We start from the raw sequence: 8,756 nt of genomic DNA on the forward strand, positions 1-8,756 counted from the left end.
ATATAGTTTCACCCATTTCCTTGGTGGGAGTTCCCTGCTGTCGATAAATTAGTACCACCATTTTATTTTGAATTATGATTTTAGAAGCCTCTGCCTCGCAAAAATGTGTAATTTTATTTTGTAGTGCAAACTGTCGCACGAGCTTGCAAATTCTAGGTGTATTTTGCATATGGTTCTTAACCCCTTCGCTGCGGCGGGAATTCCGCCGCAGCGCTGGGGGGTGCGGGGGGGCAGCGCGGTGGCGCTGTGCTCATGACGGAGCCACTCCGTCATGAGCCACGGTTGAGCTGTGCTCATGACGGAGTGGTTCCGTCATGACTCCGCCCAGTTGCGTTGTCCCCCCGCACAGGCGGGGAAACAGCACCGCATGGGCGGAGCGGCCGCCAACGGTCGTGGCATGACGGAACCGCTCCGTCATGAGCACACGGCAACCGTGGCTCATGACGGAGCGGTTCCGTCATGAGCGGGGAAGGGGTTAATTACCTCTCATATGAAGGTCTGCCTTGGTTGCAGATGGTAATTTTTGCTAGATTGATTAATAGCAATTAGTTCCAAACACAGCACTCAACCAGTAGATCCACTAAAAACTATTTAATAATTGGTTTAATCCTAAAGAGATTAATTTACGGCCCAATGAAGCCAGTAATTATTTTAGGTGTAAAACCCTTAAAACAATAAAGAAATACGTTACAATTATCACAATATACGAATTGAAATAGATGTGAAAAACCTGAAATTAATTACCATTCCACAAGCAAGTGTCTACAATAATACATTATAAAACACATGCCCAATACATCAAGTTGAACATGCATTTAAAATCATTGAAGACATAAACAGTAAATTTAGAATGTAGATACAGAGCTAATCGAATAACTGACGTATATCTGCTCTCCCTATTTCTCGGTTTGTGTCTCCCTCCTATTGCACAGCACATTGTGTGCCTCAATGTACTTCAGTATCTTCTTGCGAATTAATGCATTTGCATAAAGCACTATTAACTCGTTTTATGTTGAATGTTTCTTCTTTGTTGTCTTTTGTGTTCTTTGTTTAAAACACTATTTACCAATGATTACAATTGAATTTCCCCATATTCATTCAAACTTTGCTTTTATAGCCCCACTTTAGCAATGGCTCTCCTTTATCCGCAATACATTTTGGGCTTGCATCATCCCTTAATCAAGGAGTCAATAATCACATGCATATCACATATAGGTCCAAACAGTTTCTAGCAAGTTACATTTCTGGTTGATTCAGCTTACGGACAGTTCGAAAGAAGGAGTGCCACCAAAGTGGGTTCTAAACATAGAACAGAGTAACGGAGCCTGATAGAGACTCTCAATAATGCACCCTGTAATTTCTATGCAGCCTCAATAAATAAAAAAAACTGCTTAGCTTACAACATGCAGGGATGTTTTCAGTTTCACAAACTTTCTACCCCCATACAACATTTGTGTAAAGATCATCTAACATCTATGAGGAGAGTTATGTGAAGGGAGGCTGCTGAGATGCTTGACCTGGTTGGATCTATTGGTCTTGCAGCTAGTCCGTAATACATAAAGGTGTTATGCGCTTTCACTACATTCAAGCCTTGTGTGCATTTGTTGCTCCAAACTGATCCCAGGTTTGTGAGCCGAGGAACTAAGTGCACCTAGTGACTCTTGATGTGTCATTTTCCAACACTCATCGAACGGCCACTGTTCATTCTGAGGTGGGGCGGGTGATGCTGAGCAGTGCTGAAGGGCCAGTGTGCAGAGTTGATTTAATGCAAAGACGATTGCTTGGTGACATTCCCTTGACAGAAGTGAGGAAGAGTAGCGGCAAACAATGACAGTGAGGGGCAAGGAAAACCACCCGTCGCACACTAGGATGCACGCCTGATTGTAAGGAGGCAGGTTAAAATGTCTTATGAAAGGTGTGGGATCTTTTTTTAAGTTTACATTTTTGTACACCAATAATAATTAATAATATGCAATTTTACACACAATCCTTCATCTGTAGACTGAATACATTCAATTGTAATGAAAACAATTTTCCCATGATGTATAGAAGTGAAGTTATTAATGTGTTTTAGTTAGGATGCATGGCTGTATAAATCTCTATTTGAACAGGATGGATGCCATCCCTGTCACTTATTCTTGTTTCCCTGCTGCACACATCCTTTCCCCACAAGAGAACACACAGTTAAGCTGATGACATAATGGTTTCTTTCTACTGCAGTAGTTGTCTTGCTAGTGTTGAACTTGCTATGGTACGGGTGTCAGATTGCAACAAGTATCGTACTCGTGTTTTCTTTTCTTCACCAAGCCAATTTACTGGGAGAAAGTCTTATTGTTTAATGTTTTATATATGTTTGAACATCTCCAGATGACATTAGCATAGAGGGTGTCAAATAAGTTTTTTAGGACTGGGATGGTGCTTATGTGTTAAGGTAATGACATGTATCATTCTTGTGTTCTGATTTGCTAAATAAATTATACTTTTGCTCACATCATAATGAGTTTGCAGGATTTCTAAAAATTCTATGTAAGAATTGTGTATAAAAACCCTCAATTTGGAGCTGAGCCTAAAGACTTATGATTTTACTGCTTATTGAAAATTACAATATTTTCCGATTTTACATTCTCTGTACAACTTTGCATCTGAGAGTCTTCAAGGCGTTGACTCTGTACCACTTATTTTCAGATTTTTAAATAAAACCCTTTAACTTTACATTGATTTAGAACTCAATTTTTGAGTGAACCTTATTATCAAATGAACTGTTTTACTCTGATTAATGTTTGAGGTGGTGCCCCAAAATGGGGGCACAGTGCCTCAAGAAATTTATGTTTAACAGCTTCTCCGATCCAGTAAACCTTGGGTGAACCGAATGAGGTAAACTTTAGGGTGTCCAAATTTTGGGGTACGGGTTTGCTCCCACAAAGGTTACATGAGATGTCATATTCATATTAACTTTACTACTTTGATTATATTGGAAGACATTAGTTTCCGCAACTGGAAATCTCATATCTAAGAAGCACTGAAGATTTTCTGTCACTTCCACCAATTATTCTGTGATCAGAAACTTAATAGTTAGTCACAATGGATGTCTAGCATTACATAAGTTGTAATCAACCTTATAAATACTTCCTAAATAAATATGAAATATTACAAACATACTTCAGTTGTTTTGGAAATGAAAAGCATATTTCGAAAATAATATATTCATGTTCAATCGTAAAAAAATTGGTTTTTCATGGCATTTCCTACTTCCCAATCTATATGATTCCGATAATATGCTGGTGGCAAAAGGTGATGTTGGGAAAAGGAAAACACCTTGAAAAACCATCACATGGCTTTGCTAGGTATATGATCTTTTTATCATCTGGATGGCACTACATTGGAGTTGAAAGAACATTTTGAAAAACTCAACAACAGCCAATACAACCTAAAATTTACACATGACAGCAGGTATATTCAACACATGTTTACAGTTTTCGGTGTTTTCCACACCCAACCTGCAGATATTTACTGTATTACATGCAGATTTTCATTTCATTACTTATATCTGCAGTTTAACATTTGTTCCTTCACACATCTGCTCTGCTGAACTTGGGATCTCAGTTCTGGTTCAAAATCCCTCCTCAAGATACCGAAGATTAAGAAGTCAAGGACAGGGGGAAAAGCATTTTCATATTTGGCACCTCTTTATTGGAATCAGCTCCCCATTTCATTGAGGTAGTGCTCAGACCATCTGCAGTTTAGGAAAGCACTGAAAACTGTTCTGTTCTAGCTCCTTGCTTCTATGTGACAGCCTTCTCACTATGGGTCCATGAGCGCTGAGATACCCTTACGGGGGTGATTCAAGTGCTATAAAAGTCCTTAAAATAAATTAGAAGTTAAACAATGTGAGAAAAAATTTTCAAATGTATTTCTTTCTGTGGATTCCAATGATGACTCCGATGTTTCCTCCATTAAAGTTCCTATTGATGTTGCCATTGTTGATGGGAGATCCATTTCTGTCATGGCTGATTGTGGTGCCCAATTACTATTCTTGCTGACCATACGTTCCATGAGTTATGGTCACCTGATACTTCTCTGTTGTTCCCTGATATCAATCCTAAGGCTTTCAGTGAGCAAGATATTGACCTTTTAGGTTTCTTTTGGGGTGTTATAGAATGTTTGGGCAGATCATTTAAAACCAAGATATATGTAGCTGTAAATGGAAGGGATATTGTTGGGTGGAAGGACCTTGCTCGTCTAGGTATTATTTTGTGTCCAGGGCAAGATCCTCCTATTACTTTAGTTCCTCTCCAGAAAGACGTCTTGCTTCTTGACTCAGAAGATAATATTGAATTCCAAACTGGTTGACGCCTTCACTGGTATGTTCAAAGATGCTGTGGGTTCTGTAAAGGGTTTTGAACACTGCATCAAATTAAAAAAGGATGCTGTCCCTGTTGTCCACAAAGTCAGACCTGTCCCTCTCAGTATTAGGGATGATGTTAAAATTGTATTAAATAAACCTCGTCGGAGGGTATCTTTGCACCCATTGATGCTTCAGAATGGGTTTCTCCCGTTGGCTTGGCCCCCAAAAAACTGGGGATCTAAGATTATGTGTTGATTTGAGATCTCTCAATCACAAAGTTCTTGTGGATTGCCATCCACTCCCTCACATTCAAGAGATGTTGGCTAATATTGGCAATGCCAAATTTTTCTCCACCATTGACCTGCATCCGGCATATTACCAGATTCAACTTTCTGAAGAATCTCAATCCCTTACCGTGTTTGTAACTCCGTTTGGAGCTTTTAAATATCTCAGGCTTCCTTTTGGACTTGCATCTGCGGCAAGTGTTTTTCAAAAACGCATGAACATTTTATTTGGTGATATGTTTCATGTCCAGGCATTCCAAGATGACATTCTTGTTTTTATCGAAACTAAGGATGAACATATTCAAATTTTACAAAATCTACTTAATGTTCTTAATTCCACTGGTATGACTTGAAAACCCAACAAATGTAAGCTTCTTGTTGACAAGGTTGAGTATTTATCCCTGCAGAAGCCATTAAAAATGCTCCTGCACCAGTTGATAAGGACACTTTACGTTCTTTCCTTGGCCTTTGCGAATACTACACCAGGTTTCTTCCTGGTTATTCTCTTGTTGTTTAACCTTTGAGAGATTTACTTAAAAAAGGTGTGCAATTTGCCTGGAATGACTCCTTGTCCACAGTTTTTGAGTAACTCAAATCTTTTGTGATTAATGCCCCTGCATTATGCTCTTTCAACCCCTCTGGTGATTCTTTTATCACTGTTGATGCTAGTCTGAAAGGTTTAGGAGCTGTTTTTGGTCAGTGGATAGATGAGCATGAAAATACCATAGCCTTTGCCTCTAGATCTCTTTCCGATGCTGAATACCACTATAGTACCATTGAGAGGGAGGCCCTGGGTATTGTTTGGGCTGTCCAAAAATTCAAGGCGTACATTTGGGGGAAGAAATGTGATATTTTCACGGATCACAAACCTTTGGTTTTTCTATTGGCTGGAAATGGTTTGGGTAAGGATTCTGCTCGCCTTGTCAGACTTCTTTCCAAACTACAAGAGTTTGATCTGGATATAAAATATATACAAGGTGGTAAGAATGTCTGTGCTGATTGCTTTTTGCGCATTCCTTTACCTTGTTATTCTTCTGCTTTAGATGATCTTGATGATTGTGTGGTCGGTGTCATTGATGTTGTTTTTGCTAGCGGTCGTTAATTTTCGCATGAGGTTTGGATCCTGGCTATGGCTCGTAATGGTTTGTTTGTGCCTCCCCAGCAAATTAGGAACAGAATTGTTACCATTGCTCATGAAGGGTATTTGGGTATGTCTGCCACTACTAAGAACATTAAACAGGTGTACTGGTGGCCAGGTTTGAATGCCATGGTGAGCAATTTTGTTTCTACATGTCCCAAATGTGTTGTCTCAAATAAACACTGAAAACTCAACAATAAACCCTTAGTTCTAATCCCTTTTCCTGAGATGCTTTGGGAAAAAATTGCCCTTGATTTTTGTGGACCTTTCAATCTTCTTCCACCTCGGATGAGGTACTTCCTTGTTGGAATAAACCACTTTTCCAAGTGGTTGTATTACTCTTTTGTTGAAGTGGCTAATTCTGCTTTGGTCATTTCTTTTTTGGAAAACATTTTTAAGATTGAGGTTGCACCTTGTTCCAGTGTTACGGACAATGGTGTTTCCTTTGTTTCTAAGCAGATGAAAGATTTCTTGGAAAAGTTTGATATTAAACACTTCCAAGTTGCTTTGTACAGTCCCTCTGCTAATGGTTTAGCTGAGAGGGCTAATCATATCATCAAAGAAGGTATTCAAACTGCTGTGCCTGCTAATGTTGATGTTGCTGACTTCTTGCAAGAAAAGGTTTGGGCTTACCTTACTTCTCCCCATTCCTCTACTGGTGTCACTCCTCTTAGAGGTAGGTAGGCAAGATCAAAGTTGATTCCTGAGTGGTTTTCTAATCTTAGTGCTGGTTCTTCTCTAATTAGTAAAAGTGTTTTTGAGTAATGATTGCAATGTTTAAAAAGACTAGAGTTTTATCTAAACAAATCAAACAAAAAGAGTCATATGACACCCATTCTAGTGTCAAACCTCAGAATTTGTCGGTTAACGATTGGATCCTCATTAAGAAACCTTTCAAAGTGTCCAAGGGTCAATCCCCTTTTTCTCTTCCTGTACGTGTTGTGAGAGTTAGTAAACCTTCTTTGCTGTTGGATGGGAGGGGATGGTGGAATAAGGATAGAGTTGTTAAACTCACTAATGAGCAAGCGGAAATTTTTAAACAAATGTATACTGGTAGAGATGAGTATAGTGAATGTTCTGTGACTTTTGATTTCATTATAGCATTCCATGTACACCTTTTGTTTCTGGAGATGTTTCTATTGGTCCTCCAGTTTCCGATTCTCTTTGCCCTTCTACATTTGTTCCTGGAAGTTCTTTTCCCACACCTTTTCAAAATGTTGTTGTTGAAGGACGAATTTCCCGCAGTCAGCGTGCTGTCAAACTGCCATCCAAATTGTTGTATTATGTTCTGGATTAATTGTTTTTTTCTTTGTTCATTATGGGGAAAGGGGGTGTTGTGGTATGTATTACATTTTATTTCATGTTCTCTGTATCTTTAATGTTCTGTCAGAACCTTTATGTCTTCAGGTTCTGACTATTGGAATTTGGAGCTCTGGTTGACAAGCTGAGTGTCAGTTACTCTCAGCTCATCTGCCTGCCTGGTGTGTTGCCGTGGGTTCTTCACTCTAAGCTTTTTTTCTACAAATAAAAGCTTACAACTACATAAAACAGTCTTCGACTTTATTTACAGCGTTACCCCATACTACAACTTCTGAACATTGAAATAGATGGTGCAGCTTGGAAAACTGAAACCACCCTACATTGCAAGGACACAGTGCCCAACAGTGTAATGCAAGCAAAAAGACAACATCAGGTAAAACTAAAATGTAGCATCCTCTATAGGGAATGTTTGAGATGGAAAATAATCTGCTTCACTGATATGAAGTTCACAAAACACAGCACTATAGTGAAGAAGAGATTTCAAGCACAAGAGTACCGGTGACGCTCTGTCACTGTTTTTCATTTTGCCTAACACATGTACTAATGCACATTATATAGTTATAACAAACGTGTAATTTTAAGTTTTACCATAGTTAGCGATTCTTATGTTGTAATTATCTATAGTTGAAGAATGTTCACGTTAAGTTAGCCATTGTTAATGTAGGCCTCAGTTTAAGAAACACATGCTAAGTTGTAAGTGCACTTTTGGCTGTTGTGATTCTGTCTCCCCTTTCTCTCATTTCAGGAACCAAGCTCCAGGTTGCAGTAGTTTGACTAGATTAATTGTTTTGAAATGTTTAGTTTCTGTGACAACAGCTTGACAGAATGTGTTTCATAGAGAGTGATTAATGAGTTTACACACCTGTGCCTGGGACAATCTGACCATAATGTATCATCCTGTGTGAGATATCTACTGAAGGCTGTACAGCTCTAAGCTTCCTTTGTGCGATGGCTGAGAAAACAGGAGAAGGTTCCTTATCGGAGAACATTCAGACTTGATGCTTCCCCAATACCTGGGAATTGTAGGGAGTGTTTCGTTTTGCTAAGAAATATGTTTTAATTGTGAATTGCTGATTAAGTTAGAGTCACATATACTTTCCCACTTTCTTGAAAGCCGATGCCCCTTTCCATGCTCTTGAGACTTATTATTTGCTTTTACCTCTCCTCATCAGAGTTAACCTCTCAAGCAAATCCTTTCTCATTTACTTAACTGAATTTTCATTTGATTCTGCCTTTGGAGGATTTACTTTCTGACACCTTCTGCTTAACTTCCCAACCTCATTTGAACCCCTAATTTAGCATTAGGGAATTTTCCTTCTGGAGAAGCAACATTTTAATGGGTTTGCTTATGACTATCTTTAACTTGTCTTTCTATTTGCGATTTTGTCTCGCTTTTGGCTTATACTGAACAACCCTTTTATAAGGTGATTTTTGATTTATGACTAATTTGAAAGATTAGAGTTTGTAAATTTATCTAATCTGCTAATAAAACTTCATGGTTTGAAAATCTACTATTCTCTGTTATCCTTGAGAAACCAAATGTGCTTCACTGTAATTAGTGCATTACTTATTTGTTGACGTTAAGCCTCAATTTGAGATAAAGATCCATCCACTCAAGTGCAGCTTGTACTTGAATTTTGCACTCAAGATATGCAGTGTAAAACCCATT

The 8,756-nt window shown here is 38.7% G+C and overlaps 1 long non-coding RNA gene across 1 annotated transcript in view; it reads left to right on the plus strand.

Moving 5' to 3' along the window:
• The window catches only part of LOC146831386 (uncharacterized), a 170,426-nt gene extending 161,932 nt beyond the window's left edge, over positions 1–8,494 (plus strand). The window contains exons 3-4 of the long non-coding RNA XR_014961561.1: positions 7,338–7,460; positions 7,833–8,494. This is a non-coding gene — a long non-coding RNA (uncharacterized LOC146831386). The remainder of the gene's footprint in view (positions 1–7,337; positions 7,461–7,832) is intronic.
• Positions 8,495–8,756: the final 262 nt, after the last annotated feature.

Source organism: Triturus cristatus, chromosome 5_1, assembly GCF_964204655.1.
Source record: "Triturus cristatus chromosome 5_1, aTriCri1.1, whole genome shotgun sequence".
NCBI lineage: Eukaryota > Metazoa > Chordata > Amphibia > Caudata > Salamandridae > Triturus > Triturus cristatus.